At 45.8% G+C, this 19,955-nt stretch overlaps 1 protein-coding gene across 4 annotated transcripts in view; it reads right to left on the bottom strand.

Annotated features, from left to right (window-relative positions):
• GGPS1 (geranylgeranyl diphosphate synthase 1) overlaps nt 1-19,955 on the bottom strand; it is a 118,263-nt gene that overhangs the window by 32,417 nt on the left and 65,891 nt on the right. The gene's annotated exons all lie outside the window — the stretch shown is intronic.

Raw genomic sequence — 19,955 nt, 5'->3', positions numbered from 1 at the left:
ACATAAAAGACCCAACCCCCCCCACCAAAAGACCCACCCGTCCCAAACCCCCACCCCAGCATTCTAGTGTCAAAAGTTCAAAAGAGAACTTCTAGCTCTATGGGACAGACCCTCCCAAAGAGGGGCCCAGATTATCCTAAATTTCTGCCAGGGACCAGGGCCACCCCTATGTACATCCAAATATTCAAATTTTAATAATGTAAACAGGTCATTTCTCCACATAGTAACAGTGGGCACCTCAGCTTGACGCCACAGCACAAGGATACATTTTCTAGCCAATAAAGAGGCTTTCCAAAGCAACAAATTACCCCCTCTAGACAAACCCAATGTAGTAACTTGAGAAAAAAGCAGAATATCCACGCAGAGGAATTGGCTTACTCAATATAGTTTGTAGATACAGTGCAACAAAGGACCAAAAGGTCTGAAGTCGGTCACAAGACCAAAACATGTGCAGCATGCCTGCCGGGGTGGACTGCCACTTAGGACACCGAGCATGAGATGAAAATCCAGAAACATATGCCTGGTAGGGAAACACATGCAGCTGCAGAAGAAACTTGTACTGCTGTTCCTGCAAAACTATGAACGAGTCAGCCGAGGGAGATGTTTCATAAGAAGGCGAAGTCTGTCCCATGTGACTTGCTCAAGAACAGAACTTTTAAAGCAAGTTTTTTTCAATTACTTCTAAAGAAATTAATGTGTACATGTGAGCACGTTTTGTGCATGGACATTTATTATAAAACTGCTTATTTTCACTATAAAACTAAGTGTTGCTGGTTTTAAATATTTGATCCCTCACAGTACAACTGTGAGATTAGGTTTCTTTCTGTTAATCTTCTCAGGAGTTCGCACATTAGATGATGAATCCATTCCTGTAAACCAGGTTTTCCAGACTTTCAGCACCTACCACATTGTCAGTGGAGTGGAGTGCCCCCTTCAGTTATGTCCCAAAGCAATCGAGCTCCACTGGAATAACATACAAAGAAAGAGGGGTATAGGGAACTGCTCTGTAACTTACAAAAAAGTAGGACAATTATCAACAGGAATTTAAAACAGTAGCAATAGTAAACCAACCTACTCTGTGCTACAAGCACAAACATCAAAGGAGCCAGAGGCTGAGCAATACACTTACACAGGATTTCTTTAAGCTTAGTCATCTGGCTGGCAGGAGAAGAATTCCAGGCCTGGAATCTAGAAATATCTGAGGCAGAAAAGCAGGCAAAAACAGGATATACTAAGGGCAGCCTGTACAGACTAGAGAATGACACAGGGAAAAAATTTGTCCCTGTCCTTGCAAGCTCAGTTGCTGTCCCCGCCCCATCCCCACAAATCATCTGATCCTATCCACACAAGCCGCAAATACTTATGATTTTATATTGAACTTATTTTATTAAAGTATAAAAAGAAACAATATTCTGTACAATTGTCATTTTATAAATCACAAATAATACAGAGCAAGGATCAGCAAAACCCCTGTCTCCCCTCTCCTCCTCCTCACAAATATCTCTCCTCCACTATCGAGAAAACTGAAGTCAAATTACTACAGAATGCTACATAGAAAATTCAAGCCAGCTGGAAGCTAGAGAAGTGCAACCTGAGCTTTCTAGTCCTCAGTTATGTCTAACACCAACTCTAGCAGGATACATATTTCAAATTGGATATATTCTTTTGTTTTCTCGTCATTTGATTCTTCAAGTCATGTTGGTTTCAGGCGCTGGTCTGTTTTCTTTTGTCTTCTCTTAACTCACTTGCCAAGGTCTCCTGACCATTTGACATTTCTTCTTTCTCCATGCTCATCATCATTTTCTATCTCTGTGTATGCATTGTTCCCCATGTTCAGCATCTCCCTTCTCTATGTCTCCTATATGTCCCTTTCTAGTATTTCTCCGCGCTGATCTCCCTGCCTTCATCATCTCTCCATTCTATGACCAGTATCACTCTTCTAAATCCCCCTGTCCAGCATCTTCTTTCTGCATTCTTATTCCTCATGTCTAGTCATCTTCCCTCTATGTCTAGCATTACCCCTATGTCCATATAAAGGAGTCTGGGACTGGTTTTCCTGAGAGTTGAACTAAGTTTTCTCTTTAATAAAATGCTGAATTATGTTTAGCTGCAGACCTAACTTATCTCATGTTCTAGTCTGCCTGCACTGGGTGTTTTAGCTTGGGCATTTTAGCTTCTTATGGTTATCTCAGCATACACGATATTGTATTCCGCCCTCCTGGACATGTAACAGAAAGACAGAATAGCTTAGATATGTGACCTGGTAATGTGAGCTTAGGACCAATGATTGTTAAGAAAAGTAACACGTGAAAAGTTTTTTCTAGAATTCAGTTGTATAGCCAGAAAATTTAATAAATATCTCTGTAACTTCCTGGTTTCGGGACTTCTGAAGCTGCCAACTTGGTGCTCAGAGTTTCATATATGCTGAATAAACCCTGTTGCTTTCTTCAAGTCTCTGATTATTGTGTCTGAGTGACCTTTCATTTGACGCTTCCGAACAGGGACTTAAGTACATAAGTACATAAGTAGTCGCCTCCGCCGGGGCAGACCAGAGGTCCATCCAGCCCAGCGGTCCGCTCACGCGGCGGCCCATCAGGCATATTGCCTGGTCAGCGGTCCCTGACTAATTTTATTGCCTACCTCTACACTTATCTCTAAACCTTCCACTGCTCTTATCTGTACCCCTCAATCCCTTTGTCTTCCAGGAACCTATCCTATGAAGGTCTTTTGACCACTGGCTACTCAATTGGTCACTTGTGTCTGGTCTGAGAACCGACCTGTCTGCCAAGCCAGCTGAATTCCTCTTGGGATCGGTAGAACTCGTGGCTCTGACCGGCTCAACTGATTAATCGAGTCCTGGGTTAAAGTGCTGTTATCTGTCTGGGGTTGGCCACCAAACTGGTTAAGTGTAGGAATTGATCATTCCTCTTCTGTCTCTTTTCCCTTGTTTTAGTAAATGACTTGATCCATCATTGAAACAGCGGGGAGGGATTCTAGGAACTGTGCCTGTCTGTTTGGGAAACGAAACTGAACTAATCTGTAGATCAGAAGTTAGACAATAGATGTAAGCTGTTTGTATTTACAGGGCTCAGCATGATTCGGATGAATCCTAAAAAAAAACAGTGTAGGTTGAACATTTCAGGAGTCAGGGAATTGATTAGAACTGGCTATATTTCTATTGTGCTGTATTTGTATAGGAAGATGGAGGAGGGGTAATAAATATCTGTTGGATTTTTGCCTGCTAGGCTCGTTAATGACTGGCGCTGCTAGGTTTCAGGAAAGATAAGAGCATGTAATTTGAAGAGAGAGACAGGAAGTGCTTTAAGAAGGAGACGAAAGTGGTGCTTTAAGTATATAAGGAACCAGAGTTTGAAATGAGGTGGAAGTGAATGAGTTAAAGGATGTCTGAACAGCTGGATGGTCCCTTCCTCATACCCGGGTCCAGGCCGTCTGTAGTCTCCCTGTTCCTGATAACCGCAAGGCTCTGCGCACCTTCCTCGGAATCGCAGGATACTGTTGCATCTGGATTCCTGATTTCTCTGCCATTGCCCATTCCTTATGCGATTCCACTAGGGGCGCGGACTCAGCCCCTTTTGTCTGGACCCAACTCCATGATAGGGCTATCCGCTGGCTACAAAACTTCTGACTCGGGCTCCTGCCCTTGACCTTCCTGACCCCTCCAAACCTTTCCAGCTCTATGTTCATGAAGGGTCCGGTATCGCAGCCGGGGTTCTTGCCCAGTTTCTTGGCTCCTGGCGTAGGCCCATCGCATATCTCTCTCAACAATTGGTTCCTGTGCTGCCAGGTGGCCTTCCTGCCTTTGGGCCATTGCCGCCGTCTCAGATCTCTTACTGTACACCAGGGGTGTCAAAGTCCCTCCTCGAGGGCCGCAATCCAGTCGGGTTTTCAGGATTTCCCCAATGAATATGCACGAGATCTATTTGCATGCACTGCTTTCATTGTATGCTAATAGATCTCATGCATATTCATTGGGGAAATCCTGAAAACCCGACTGGATTGCAGCCCTCGAGGAGGGACTTTGACACCCCTGCTGTACACTAACAAACTCACTTTCAGCCAGCATATTGACCTCTTTGTCCCACACTGTGTGACCTCTCTTCTAGAACATAAAGGCTCCCTGTGGCTCATGAATGAGCGCCTCCTTAAATACCAAGCCTTTCTTTGCGATAACCCTCAGGTCTCTCTTGTTGTCTCTTCACTCCTTGACCCCTCCACTCTCCTTCCCGTCTCCTCCCAGCCGGTCGTGCACAACTGCCTTGACACCGTTGACTTAGCTTATTCTTCCCGTCCTGGTCTCACTAATATCCCATTCCGGGAGCCTGAGCTTACTCTTTTCACGGATGGCAGTTCGTCTGTCACCCCTTCTGATGCCCGTATCGCTGGCTACGCAGTAGTCTCTGCCACTTCCCCTTTACTCATGGGCCCCCTGCCCTCTGGCACTTCGCCCAAGAAGCTGAGTCTGTAGCCCTCACTTCTGCCCTGCGCCCCTCTGCCTCTCAGTCTTGCAACATCTACACTGACTCCAAATATGCTTTCCTTACCTTGCAGGCCCATAGGGCCATCTGGAAACATCGAGGTTTCGTTACAGCCTCCGGCCGCCTGATTCATCATGGTCCCCTCATTCTTGACCTCCTCGAGGCTGTCAAATTGCCCTCCTATGTCGCGGTTATGCCCTGTCGAGCCCACCGTCGTGTCACTGATCTCGTCTCCCACGGCAATGCTCTTGCTGACCGCACAGCCCGAGCTACCAGCCTCTGCCCCCCTCCTTCGGCTCCTCTGTACACAATCATTCCTTTTCTGGATACCCTTACACCCCAGTACACTTCTCAGGAACAGACTTGGGCCCACACTCTTTTGGGCCAGTCTGTCCTGAAAGGAGGGTGGATACAAATATGTGCCAATTCAAGTGCCAATCCAGACCCACACACTGATACATCAAACGTGAGCACAGCGGGTACCTTCATATTCATTCCTCAACACCTGGCCCTCACGATTGTCAAAAGATGCCATGACCTGGCACACTCTGGAGACCCTGCTATGAAAATGACCCTCAAGAGACATTTCTTTATTAATCACCTTGACCAGCTAGTCCGGAATACAGCCTGACAGTGTGTTGTCTGTTCTAGAACAAATCCCCCAATCAGATGACTGCCACCTCCTAGACACCAACTCATTGGAACACATTTGATGTGTAGCAAGATTTACGGTAGACTAATCAGTTACATAAACAAGTTACGTGTCTGTTAGTTTTGTCTAGAGAAAACCATAAACTCTGCCAGGTTCAGCTTTCTTGCCTATTTACATGACACAAGACCCAGGCTAATGAGAAATACTTTTATTATGAAAATAGAAAAATATAATTCACAAGCCAGCAGCAATATCTAAATATTGTTCACAAAATATCTGATTACATATATGAAACTCAGTACATAATTATCACAATACACTTGTTAGATAACTAAGTAAAATTACTTCTTACACACACTAAACAATTCCTTATAATAATAATAATCCCTGATTTGCAGCACTATTACAGTTATCACCAAAAGTAGCTTTCCAAGCCTTATCCTATATCACAAATGGATGCACTTATCTAACCCCAGCTGATAAGATAATAAGTTCTGTATCCTCACCATCCAGTTAGGCCTCAGCACAAAATTAGGTGAAATGGAAAATGTCTCTCCTCAGCTTAGCAGATGTAGAAAATCCTTTGGTTACAGGAACAAGTGTTCATCAGCCACTGGTAAAGTTGTAATTTATTGGCAGCACAAGTTTCCTTGAAGTGAAGGAATTCAGATCTGTTTAAAGTCCGATTCACTCTCTCTCAGGCAGAGAGTCACACGAGGTAACTCTTCAGGTCTTAATTATTATGAAAGAGATACGTGGAGAATACCTGTGAAAAGATGCAAATTCACTCGCATCCCGACACAGACTAAATTATAATTAGCACCTTTTCACTTGGATCACGTCAGATGACTTCCTCAGACCAATCCAGAAACAGAACTTAGATAAATAGCCTTTCTGTGTAGAGTCTCATACAGGCTGGGAGATACAGGCGCCGTTCAAAAGATAAGCACATCATAGGAGTATAACTCCCCCAAGAATCACACAGTCTAAGCATGAAGAAATAGATGGATATCCTTGACTAGAATACCATTCTGGTACATACCCAAAATGCATCAGGCAGAAACAGCAAAGATGTGTTCTTTCTCTCTCTTCTTGCAAGGTTCATGCGGGAAAGATTTCTTGCAGACAATGGTTCAGGCTTAAATGATGGTTCAGGCTTAAATGATGTCAGAGAGGCCTAACCTTCAGGTGCAAATAAGGAAACACCCCTACAGTCCCCCCCCTTTGAAGGAGAAATAACTTCAATGGAGTCTATTTCACCTTCAACCTAACTAATAGGAAAGGATCGTCAAGACCCAAGGTGATACTAAAAAGGCATAAACATAAGCAATACCATATAAATCAGCAATAAATCAAAGATATCAATAATCAATGTATAATAATCATAAAGGCTAGGGTTAAAGTATAAGTAACCCAAGCCAAATAAATGATAACAAAATCACTGATAAATGGCAATATATGATAAAATAAAAAATCATAACTACATAGCAAGGCACAAAAGGTATGCCAAAGCAAAAGTTAAGACAGAAAAATCAAAATCAAAAATACGGCTAGCAAAAATCACTCATTCATAGCCGCAATGTAATCATGCATTCTTAAGTCCAGAGGTGATGGTCTATGACGAATAAGACGTCGAATCTGGATGGTCTCATAGAGTGCAAAAACAGAGAACCCAAATAAGAGAACCCACAAGATGGTAAAAAGTAGAATAACAACAGTGACAAGAAGGTCAACACTGTAGGTATCAACAACTTCATGTACATTGGAGGAACCAACATAATAGTCCGCAACATGAAGGTTATCATTATCAACTTTCAGTTCAATAGTATGGGAAGGTTTAGACAACAGAAATTGTTCCATTTCAAGGGTAAAGTTGATGGGATGTCCACAGAAAACATCCAGGATTTCCAATTCAGTCTCAGTAAGAGTAGAGTCAAAATAGAAAAGAGAAACATCGAAAGAAGATGTGCTGGAGAAAGATCTGGAATGGGAAGAACAAGAAACCAGGAGAATCTTGAAGGACAACACGGGACTGCGGACCAGGATCGATCACTTTGGTAACAACTCCAATCAGCAGGACAACCAGGAACAGCATCGGCAGAACTCTTTTCGCCATCTGAAAAACAGAAAAGAGAGAACAGCCTAGGCTGTTGCTAGGTTAATGTCATTCATCACAACAATGGTTTCATCCTGGGCAAATTTACTGGGATGACATGGTCTCAGTTGATTAATGTGGACCCATGTAAGGACATCTTCCCCTTGAGAATTTGATTTGGTGCGAATTTGATAGACCACAGGTGAAGCTTTTTCCACTATAGGGAATGGACCATGCCAGCTTGGCAAAAATTTACTTTGTTTGGTCTTGGTTTTGCCAAAATTGTAATAGAATACCTTGTCGCCAATTTGGTATTCCTTTGTGGTAGTCCTATGATCATAGTAGGCTTTTCTACCTTTAGCAGCAGTTTCCAGATTTTTTTGGGCAAAGGAAAATGCACCCTGTAGAGGTTGACGTAAATGGGTGACATATTCATGGGCAGTAGCAGCACTAGAAAGATTTACATCGTTAGTTCTATACAACAAATGAATTAGTAATGTAATTTTTCTGCATGTCATTATTTCAAAAGTGATCATTAGTGTCCACAGGTAACTTCTTCACCTCTATGTTCAACACAAGGTTCATCATGGGCATGTTGCAACATGATTCCTCGATATGCATGGGATACAATCTACTGCACGATACCATGCTTACTCGTCCGAGTCTTCATCCTCCTGGTCGTCTTCAGACAATGGATGTTCCTGTGGATTCTGTATGAAGTTATAGAACTTTCCCAGGATAGGATCTTCCTTCTGAGCAGTTACAAGATCAAAGGAAGGGACATCATTGCCCCACTGCAATACAGGTGTTTCAGCTACCAGTTTCGCTTGGCGTCGAGTAATAGCATGCACCGTCGAGAACAACTCTTCAGGGCATTGCCATAGTTCACCTGACAAAGCACCTTCTTTGGCCAGTTGATCTGCAAGGTCATTTCCGATCTTGTAAGGACTATTAACCTTGGCGTGATCTTTCAATTTCTTCTAATAGATGGTCATGTCATTGTCTCATACCAATTGATCTAAGGCTAGAATCAAGTCTCCATGATGGACAGGCTTCCCTTTGGAATTTAACATGTCCTTCTTTTTCCACACGGGTAAGTGAGATACAAAGTTCTGACGCACATAATCAGAATCTGTACAGATAATCAATTCTGGGATCCCCTTCTGGACCGCAGACTGTACAGCGACCAAGGCTGCTACAATCTCTGCGTATTGGTTGGTTTTGGCACCCAATCTATACTTCAAGGTTTCAATAGGTGTGTCGGTGTTCCATACTACACCTACTCCTGCGACCAGATCATGGTCTGAGGCCTGGTGGAAGACACAGCCGTCCACGTAAACTTGAGGTATATTGGCACAGAGCTGTTCATCATAAAGATGATGACGATGGAGTTCCTCCTCTTCTGGTGGAACATCTAGTTCCAGTATATCTGTAAGAGAATATTGTTCTGTACAATCATGCAATTCTGCTATCCCTTGGGCTACTGTGTTACAATGTTTCAGAGCATACTTTACCAGTAAAGGTCATCCTTGGAGAGCCAAAGTCCATGAGACTATTCGGCTACTGGAGACACGACCAGTCTTGATCCTGTCACTACTCAAGAAACTAATGGGTTGATGACAAGTCTCTACAATGAGTTTTTCTCCTTGGATGTAACTCCGAAAATGGTGAAGAGCCCAAACAGTTGACAGTAGAGCTTTCTCATAGTCAGAATACTTCTTCTCTACATCGGTGAAGCCTTTGCTTGCATAGGGCACCACACGCTTGTCAGAGTCGTATTTCTGGTACAGGACAGCATTCATAGAGTGTTTGGAGAATCCCAGGTCGATGAAGAATTCACGACCACTCTCGGGGTAGGCCAGGCAAGGAAAGCGACTAAGCTGATCTTTCATGACCTGGAAAAGGAGGCAAAGTGCGAGGTTATAAAATTTGCAGACGATACCAAACTGTGCGGTAGAGTTAGGTCCAGGGAGGAGGGTGAGGACCTGCAAAGGGACCTGGACAAGCTGGAAGACTGGGCAACAAATGGTAAATGTGCTTTAATGTGGAAAAATGCAAGGTCATGCATATAGGGAAAAAGAACCCGTTGTTCAACTACAAATTGGGGGGGGGGCATTGTTGGGAGACAGCAGACTTGAGAGAGACTTGGGTGTGCTGGTGGATGCATCACTGAAGCCATCTGCACAGTGCGCAGCAGCCTCGAAAAAAGCCAACAGGATGCTGGGCATCATAAAGAGGGGCATAACAACCAGGACGCGGGAAGTCATCATTCCATTGTATCGAGCGATGGTGCGTCCGCTTCTGGAATACTGCGTTCAATATTGGTCGCCGTACCTCAGGAAGGACATGGCGGTACTTGAGAGAGTCCAAAGGAGAGCAACGAAACTGGTAAGAGGGCTGGAACACTGCCCATACGCCGAGAGGTTGGATAGGCTGGGGCTCTTCTCTCTGGAAAAAAGGAGGCTCAGGGGAGATATGATAGAGACCTTCAAGATCATGAGGGGCATAGAGAGGGTGGATAGGGACAGATTCTTCAGACTGAAGGGGACAAGTACGAGGGAGCATTCGGAGAAACTGAAGGGAGATAGGTTCAAAACAAATGCAAGGAAGTTTTTTTTCACCCAAAGGGTCGTGGACACTTGGAATGCGCTACCGGAGGAAGTGATCAGGCAGAGTACGGTACAGGGATTCAAACAGGGATTGGACGGATTCCTAAGGGATAAAGGGATCGTGGGATACTGAGGGAGGAGCTGGGATGTAACACAAGTATAGAAAGCTAACCAGGTAATAAGTATAGAAACCCAACAGGTCGTGCATGTGCAAGACCGGAGGGTTAGGACTACGATGGGAAGATGGGACTTCAATGAGAAACCAAGGTGGCAAGGGAGCCCCTTCTGGTGATTCAGACAGGTCGTGACCTGTTTGGGCCGCCACGGGAGCAGACTGCCGGGCAGGATGGACCTATGGTCTGACCCGGCGGAGGCACTGCTTATGTTCTTATGTTCATCTCTTGCATAGCATTTTCCTGTTCAGGACCCCAAGTCCAAGGTACATCCTTCTTCAGTAAGGCGACCAAAGGTCTAGAGATGTCCGCATACTGATCTATGAACTGTCGAGAATAGTTGCATATTCCCAAAAATGAACGAAGTTCCATCAGATGGTAGGTCTCCTCAACTGTTGTAGGGCCTGTATCCTTTTCTTCTGTGGACGAAGACCTTCAAAGGAAATTTCATACCCTAGGTAGTTCAGAGATGTTTGGCACCATTGACCTCTGGCAAGGGTCAATTTAGCTCCTGCATTCTGCAATTGTTGGAACACATGTTCTACCTCTTCCAGGTGTTTTTGAAAGGTAGGACTCTTGATCAGGATGTCATCCACATATACTAGAGTTCCTTGAGCTTTGGCATCTGGAAGGGCTTTATGGAGAAATATGTTGTACTCTGCTGGAGAGTTCAGAAAACCAAAAGGTGTTCTATTCCAAGTGTACTGTTTCTTCCCAAAGGTAAATGCTAGTTTGTATTGATCCGGTGGATGTACAGGAACTGTCCAAAATCCAGACGCTAAATCCAAGCTGGTAAAATACTTAGCTCCTTTGATGGTAGTCAAGTTCTGGTCAAGATGGGCCATAGGCCACCTAAACAAGGGTACCCGCTTGTTTAGCTGTCAGTGCTCCAAGGCGATTCTCCAACTGTTATTCTTCTTCAGGATTGGCCACAAGGGTGAGTTGTATGTACTGTTACAAGGCCTAATGATACCCCTAGCTTCCAGGGTATCAAGTATCTCTTGTACGGACTCATACGAGGCCAAAGGAATCTTATACTGACGCACGAAGACGGGCTTACTGTGGGGATCCGTAGGAATCTTGGTCACATGTAGGTCGGTCAAGCCAGTGTCATAAGAATCCACTGCAAACAGGTCTTGATACTTGTACAACTGTGCTAACTGAGCCTTTTCTTTCCCAGAAGAGCACGCATCAGCTAGGTCCACTTGTTCCTTTACCATGGCATCAAACTTAGAAAAAGGTTGGTTGTAGGAGATTTCCCCTTGGTCTTCAATCTGTTCTTGCAGAGATGAAGATTCAATGGCATTCACCGCTTTGGAATGGATAAAATCAAACAATCATTCTCCACTGTTACATAGGATGTCGATGCATCATATGGCCAGAGGAAGTCCAGTGAAATAAGTCCTTTAGGTCAGTGGTTCCCAACCCTGTCCTGGAGGACCACCAGGCCAATCGGATTTTCAGGATAACCCTAATGAATATGCATGGAGCAGATTTGCATGCCTCTCACTTCCATTATATGCAAATCTCTCTCATACATATTCATTAGGGTTATCCTGAAAACCCGATTGGCCTGGTGGTCCTCCAGGACAGGGTTGGGAACCACTGCTTTAGGTGAGGTAAGAATACGGTTCGGTATGTCCCCCCCCGGCAGGGGTCGACATTGGAAGACAAGCTGCCAATGATAGGCAAAGTTACCTCAACAGCAGGAAAAGATTCACCCACCAGAAAACCCAGAGGTTCTCCAGCAGAAAGTAAGACATCAGTAGGTTGAGCATTGACAATCAACATATGGAAAGAAGAGTTAGGTATTTCAAGACAAGGTAAAGCACCTAGAGAAAGGCCATGCTCAAGAAAAGAGGGATTCGGGTTGAAAAAGCCAATATCATCGAGCATGCGTTGACCATAGGCCAAACGAAGAGGCAGAGCAAAATCCTGCACAAGACCAGGAATCTTGACGTCTTCAGCACAGACCACTTCACAAACTTGAGGAAGAGGTTGTCCAGCCTTCAGACCATCCATCAGGTCCACGTCTTCTACCGGGATGCCTTGCAATCTGCTCCAAAGCACACAGTTCACCAAATCAACGTAGACTCCTAGGCGAAAGCATGTCTCCCCCCATGAAGGCTTGTCCCCCCCCCCCTTTAAGGCCTGCATCTCCCACTGAAGGCCTGCCTGCCCGCCACACCCCGAAAAACCACTTGCCCCTCCTCCCACCACCCACCCTGACGTCCGGTTCTTCTCCTCTGGCCTCCCCGCACCATTTAGAATAGGGAAGTAGCCTGCAGCAAGATTGCGATGTCAGCGATCTTGAGCTGCTTGTGTTGTCCTCCGCCGCGGACCCGCCCCCCTCCTCTGACATCATTGGAGGGGGCGGGACCGCGGCGGAGGACAGCACAAAGCAGCACATGATCGCTGACATCGCGATCTTGCTGCAGACTGCTTCCCTATTCTAAATGGTGCGGGGAAGCCAGAGGGGAAGAACCATACTTCGGGGGGGGGGGGAACGGAAGTCGGAGCACCCCCTCAGGGCTTGCACCCGGGGCGAACCGCCCCTCTGCCCCCACCCCAGTACGCCACTGGAAACAGCAAAGATGTGTTCTTTCTCTCTCTTCTTGCAAGGTTCATGCTGGAAAGATTTCTTGCAGACAATGGTTCAGGCTTAAATGATGGTTCAGGCTTGATGATGTCAGAGAGGCCTAACCTTCAGGTGCAAATAAAGAAACACCCCTACAGATGCAGGTACTGTCTGTAGATTTTACCCACATGCCCACTTCACGTTCCCTCAGTCACCTCCTAGTCTTCACAAACACCCTGACTAAATGGGTCCAAGCCTTCCCTACTCGCACTGAACGCGCCAGGGACGTAACCAAACACATCCTGAATGATAATTCCGAGCTTCGGTTTCCCCGTTTCCATAATAAGCGACAACGGCCCCATCTTCATTGCTGATGTCATCCATCAAACTGCTCAGGCCCTCCAAATCGAATGGAAATTATATGCTGCTTACCACCCCCAGAGCTGAAAGGATGAACAGAACCCTTAAGACCCTTCTCACCAAATGAATTGAAGAAACTAATCTGCCCTGGCCTGTCCTGTTGCCTTCCATTCTTTTTCAGATCAGGTGTACCCCGTCAAAACCCACTGGACTGTCCCCGTTTGAGCTCATGTTTGGCCGCCCACCGCCCATCATGAATCCAGACCCTGGTTCCTTTGCTACTCTGGGATAAGATATCCTCCAGAGTCAGGTCCAATCCTTAGCTAAAGCCCTTCAAGAACTCCACAAATGGGTTCTGGAAAGGGCCCCTCTACCGATAGCCACGCACGTTCATGGGTATGTCCCTGGAATACAGCATGGCTAAAACTTGGAAGTCAGACCCCTGAAACCTAGATGGATAGGTCCTTTTACTGTCATAATTTCTTCTCTTACAGTTATCAAGGTGTCCAGACATGAAACTTGGTTCCACTACAACATGGATCTTCAGCTGAAGCTTTCTAAGACCTCAAAATGTTCTGAACATTTACCAATGTATTTAGCAGGTGTTCTGAATATAACCTTTTCACAAGTGTTTGATTTCAACTGACTGCCTTGAGTATAACCCCGGACGCTTTACCCAATGTGCTTTTCTGAAAAGAAAAACTGACTTACTCAGTGGTGATAAGAGCGTTCAGGACCTCCCACTGATCATCAGTAAGTCTGGGCAGATCCAAATTAGACAAATACAAGGCCCCATCCGTAGGAGCCACTTCCGGGCATTCATACAACTTCAGAAAAAAGTCCAGAACTGCTCCAGAATATCCTCATTACTCCAAATTAAATCTCCCCTCCTAGAGCGGAGTTGCAGCACCCCTGCAGGCCCCTGCTCCCCAGCAATCAAACGAGCCAAAAGAGATACTTGCTTGTTCGCGTGTTTGAATTATTGGTAACGATAGTATTGAGCCAATTTTCGGGCCCTGTTATGGAGTAACTGATTGAGAGCAACCTGAGCAGAAAGCCACTCAGTTTTAGTTGCCGGAGAGTGCCATGTACCATCAAAGATTCTGCCCTCCCATCATTTAATATCTGCTGCAAGGGATTTCTTCTTATGAAAGTAGTACGATATGATCTCTTCCCTCAACACCGCCTTAGCGGCTTCCCAAAATAGCATAGGTCGATCCAGATGTTTGTCATTCAGAGTCGCATAATCCTTCCAGCGCTTAATCAAAAAATCATGGAACTGGTGATCATAATACAAAGCCTTAGGAAATTTCCAAGGGGGTCTAGGGCCTGCAACCGCCTCTCGCAGATCCATCCATACATAACCATGATCGGAAATACATATAGGCCCTATTCCAGCCGCTTGCAACCTGGAAGAAAAAGATGGCGAGATCAACAAATAATCTATCCTTGACTGGGTCCCATGGGCACTCGACACATAGGTATAATCCCATTCTGTGGGATGAAGAAAACGCCATGCGTCCAAAAGATCCAATGTGTCGCACACTAATGGAACCCCCCTAGTCCGATCAATGGGCGCCGGTACCCCCACAGCGGACCGATCCAATAGGGGATCATGGACCCTGTTAAAGTCCCCACCCATAATCACCGGAACATTGCCAAAACCCTATATGATGTCTATCAAGGTCTTAAAAAACTGCCCATTATAAACATTCAGGCCATAAAGGTTGACCAAGAGCAGCTCTTGTACATTTAGAGCAGGGGTGTCCAACCCGTGGCCCACAGGCTGCATGTGGCCCAGTGAAGTATTTTGTGCAGCCCCGCTCAAGGATGATGCGGTGTTTTCCTCTGCCACCCCCAGGTGTTTACCATCTTGCCGACTCCCTCCTCCATCTTGCTACAGTGTTCGCTTAAAGCCGCGGGCAGCGGTTCCTATGTGCCTCCTGCAGCTGATCCGGAAGCGCTCCCTCTGCGGGAGGCGAGTGGGAGCCGCTGCCCGCAGCTTTGAGCGAACACTGCAAGATGGAGGAGGGAGCAGGAAAGAAGGTAAACACCTACAGCCCAGAAGGGAGAAAGGGAGAAGGACGTGTTGAAGGAATGCTTCCAGATCAGCCGCGGGAGGCACATGGGAGCCGCTGCCTGCGGCTTTGAGCGAACACTGCAAGACGGAGGAGGGAGCAGGAAAGAAGGTAAACACCTGCGGCATAGATGGGAGGGAGCACAAACTTAGGAAAAATGATGGAAGGAGGGAGGGGCATGAACTTAGGACACAGAGTGAAGGGAAAGAGGAAGGGGAGCATGAGCCATAAGATGGAAGAATGGAGGGAGTGAGGGAAAGAAATGCTGAAGTAAGGGAGATAATAAAAAGGGAGAATTGGATGTCTGAAAGAGGTAAAGAGATGGTGCAATTGGAGAGATAAAGAAAGAGGAGAACTATTAGGCAGAGAGAGGAGGGACAGAGACAGAGAGAGAATTATTGGACCTGGTAGTGGGAGAGGAGTGAGGTAGAGATGCATGGGTGCAGAGAGAAGGGGGAAAACATGCTGGGCCGAGGAAGCCTCTTGGATGTTGGTTTTTTGGTTGGTTATTTTGGGGGGCGAGTGCCAGATAGGGCTTATGAGACCAGGAACAGAAGACAGAGAAAGATGGTGGTCTGAAGGGAGAGAAGTTGGACCTGGGGTGGTGTGGAGGAAAAGGGAAAGAGATACTTGAAGGGAGAACTGTTGGCAAGAGAAAGGAAGAAATGGTGGAACTGGGGAAGAAAGGCAGGCAGGGGGAGAGATGGGATGGGGGTTAGTTGGGAAGAGAAGTTGGATCTAGGGAGGGAAGGAGGGAGAAATGTTAGGCCTGGGGATGGAAGGCAGAGAGATGCAGCATCTCTCTTTTTTTCCTCCATTTCATTGTTCAGCATCAAGGGGAGAGAGAAGAAGAAAAACAGAAAAGAGAGGGAGCAAAATGTTGGACCATAAAGATAGAGGAGGAAAGATGGAACCATGGAAGGGCAGGAGGGAAGAAAGCTGGTATAAGATGATGCTAGGGGATGGAAAGAAAGGGACAGGAAATTATAGCGTGACCAGTGGAGAGAGGGACAGGGAGTTATAACCTGACTAGTAGAGAGGGAGGGGGATTCTGAAAATGGTGAGCCATATGGATGAGGTCAAAAGGGGGATGACAAGATGAGTGAGAGAGCAGTGAGTACATTGTGTGACAAACCCAGGACCAGCACTAGTTTTGCCCCTAATAGGATCCGGTGCAGAAGAGCTGACCAAATTGATTCTGGCGGTCAACTTGAGGCTGACCTCCCTTGCCCCTATGATAAGAGCAGTAGTGATTCGGAGCAGAGGCAGGCAGACTGGCAACAGCAGCCTCCAGTCTATAATGTAGCTAGAAAAGCCACAGAGAAACTAGCTGCACCTAGAAAACCCAGGCAGGGAAAGGCTGCTTTAGAACCAAAGCCCATCCCCCTCTACAGGCTGAAGGGGATTGGCTCTGAGCTGTTTAAAAGCAGGCTGAGACAAGCAGGAGGAAGAGGAGCGAGTGACCAGGGTGAGTCACTCCCACAACCCAAGGCAGGTGAGGAGCCGTGGAGCCAAGCAGCAGAGCCAACAGTTCCAGATTGGCCCATGCAGGAGGTGGAAGAAATCCTCCCCACCTCAAACTTCCAGATTCCAGATTGTGTGGAAAGCATGGAGGTACAAGTTGCTGGTCCTATGTTAGAGAGCCAGACAGAATGTATGGACATTGAATGAAGGAAGTGAGTAACTGGGAAACAATTAGTGTTTTGTGTTTTTTTTTTTCTTTTTCTTGTGCTTTCCTTCTGTGCAAGACAAGCCTGAAGAATGTGCTATGTGGTTGGGCTTTATGATGAATTTTGGTTTAAGGATTATACTTACCTGAATTCTAACTATTGGATTTACTTAAAGCCAAGTTGGAGAACAAGAAACTAAAGGAGGAATATTTAAGTTTATGTTTGAACTTTGGAAATCCTGCTGTGGCTCCCGTTCCTGAAAAGCTAATTAGCTTATCTCTCTCAGCTGTTTGTTTTTGCCTTCACGAGGTAGCTGAAGAAAAGCTGAGCTGTTTGCAAGGCTGTGCTGTAGCTATGTTGCCAAAGGAGGTATTCAATATTGTTCATAGCAAGGGTTTGTTCTAAACTTTACATGACTGCTGAAATCTTCTGTTGCATGCCTCTAACAATTAGTGCTGGGAGAAAGTTTGAATTGTGTGTGAACACCAGTATAAAGCAATTCTGAATCAGAGTACAAGGTCTCAGAAAAAAAACCACCTACATGAGATTGCTGTTTTTGGTATATCTTTATTTTTGCAATTGACTTTATTTTGGAATGAAGATGCAAAAGTGACTTTGTTTTATGTTTCATCTTTTTGACCACTGTGTCAGAATAAACATCCTATTCTTACTTGAAGAACTTGGTTTGACTGGTGGTATTTTGAAACCCTTACTTACCTTGTCTCTCCCAGGCCTAGGCAGTTGCCTAGGGCCAACGGAAAAGTCCTGAAGGTACCCCTGGTTAGAGGGGACACGCCAGAATCCCAGTGTTTGTCACACGATTGCTCTGCGCTGAGGAGTGGTTGTGACAATTGGTAGAAATGTGGTAATGGGGAGTAGATAGAAGGGAATAGGAGGCTGGGAAAAGAGTGAGATGGGAAATGGGAGAGCTAAGGACTGAGAGAAGATGGAGAATTGAGAGGTAGCTGAACATTTGAAAAGAAGGGTGAGAAAGAAGGCAAGATTTGAGTGGACAGAGGCAGAAAAGAAAAAGTTAAGAAAGCTGAAAGGGAAAAAATCAATACATTAGAGACAGGCATAAGAAAATGGAACGAGAGAAGAGGAGAAAAAAAATGGACAGCAGGCACTTGAAAGAGAATTAGTTGAAGATAGACAAAAAGCAGAAAGAGAAACTGGGATCAAGGTGATGGAAAAACAAAACATCCAGACAACAAGTAGAAAAAATTGTTTTATTTTGAATTTATTAACTGGAATATGTTAGCTTTGGGATATGTGCATAGCTTTGGGATATGTGCATCACACTATATGTAAAGGACTCCATCCACTCGGCAAGGATGGATACAGCAGCAGAGGCAGAAGGATTGGAATCACTATGGGTCAAATTACCAGGAAGAAATGGAACTGACATAAAATTGGGACTGTACTATCGCCCACCTGGAAAACCAGATGCATACGACCATGACCTGGAAGCAGAATTGAGACGGGGACGGGGATGCGAAAGCGGAAGTGTGATGGTGATAGGGGACTTTAACTGCCCTGGGATATACTGGAGTATTGGACATCCCAACAGCGCTAGGGAGGCGCAATTCCTAGAGGCTATGAGAGACTGCTACATGGAACAGCTAGTCAAGGAACCCACGCGAGGGGAGGACACCCTCGACCTAATTCTCAATGGACTAGGGAGACCTGTAAGGGAAGTGGAAGTAGTGGGGCCACTAGGCAACAGCGATCACAACATGATCCGGTACAAACTAGAATTAGGGACACCAAAGGTGAAGAGAACCACAACGATGGCGCTCAATTTCAGGGAAAGGAACTACGATGCTATGAGAAAAATGGTGAGAAAGAAACTCAAAAACAGTGCAAGAAAGACAGAGACCGTAGAGAAAGCCTGGTCCCTGCTCAGGGACACGGTGCAAGAAGCGCAAAACATGTACATTCCCAGGTTTAGGAAGGGGTGCAAAAAAAAATAAATAAATAAATAAAATCGAACAAAGGACCTAGTGTGGATAACAAATGAAGTGAAGAAGGCGATAGGTGACAAGAAAATGTCGTTCCGAAAATGGAAAAATGACCAAACTGAGGAAAACCGGATGGAACACAAGGAACGTCACCGGGTGGTTAGAAAAGCAAAATGAGAATACGAAGAGAGGCTGGCTGGGGAAGCAAGAAATTTTAAAGCGTTCTTCAGATACGTGAAAGGGAAGCAACCAGCAACGGAGGAGATGGGACCGTTGGATGATGGGGACAGAAAGGGAGTGGTAAAGGAGGAAAAAGAGGTAGCTGATAGGTTAAACAGGTTCTTCTCGTTGGACTTCACGAGTGAAGACACATCCAATGTACCAGAACCCGAGGAGATCATAAGTGGGGATCAAGATGAAAAGCTGGAGCACAGAGAGGTAAGCCGTGAGGATGTCTTCCAACAGACAGATAGATTGAAAAGCGACAAATCACCCGGACCGGACAGAATCCACCCAAGGGTACTGAAAGAACTGAGGAACAAAATAGCGGAAACATTCCGACAAATTTGTAACCTATCCTTGAAAACTGGGGAGATACCGGAGGACTGGAAACTGGCGAATGTCACACCTATCTTTAAAAAGGGATCTAAGCAGGGCCGGGACCTGACCCTGCCGGACTCCTATAGACCCATCTCCCTGCTCAATTTTGAGACGAAACTGATGGCTAAGGTGCTGGCGAATCGGTTGGCTCGTGTGCTACCTTCCCTAATATCGGAGCAGCAGGTGGGCTTTGTACGAGATCGGCCTGTTTCTAAGAACCTTCGCCGTATCTTGCTGGCCCTGGATGGAACCCCCGCTGTACTGGTGAGCTTCGATGCCGAAAAGGCCTTTGACCAGGTGCGGTGGGGGTTCCTCTTTGCTACGCTGAGGGCGTACGGGTTTGGCCCCTTTTTTCTTGGTGCTCTTTGGGCCCTTTATAGTGATCCGGTGGCACGGATTTCGGTGAATGGTGGCTTATCAGACTCCTTTTCCATCTGTAGGGGGACCCGCTAGGGCTGTCCCCTGTCGCCTCTGCTGTTTGTGCTTTCCTTGGATCCCTTGATTCGGGAGCTCCAGGCCAATGTTGACATCAGTGGCCTTCAACTGGGAGCCTCTCACTTTAAAATTGCGGCCTTTGCCGATGATCTTTTGGTTTTTTTGACTAACCCGCAACGCTCTCTGTCCACCCTTTTGGAGAGTATTAGGGAATATGGGGATTTTTCAGGGTTCACCTTAAATTTGAA

This window comes from Geotrypetes seraphini, chromosome 3 (assembly GCF_902459505.1).
Source record: "Geotrypetes seraphini chromosome 3, aGeoSer1.1, whole genome shotgun sequence".
Classification (NCBI taxonomy): domain Eukaryota; kingdom Metazoa; phylum Chordata; class Amphibia; order Gymnophiona; family Dermophiidae; genus Geotrypetes; species Geotrypetes seraphini.
Note: the sequence above shows the minus strand (reverse complement) of the source record. Positions and strands in the feature narration are given on the sequence as shown.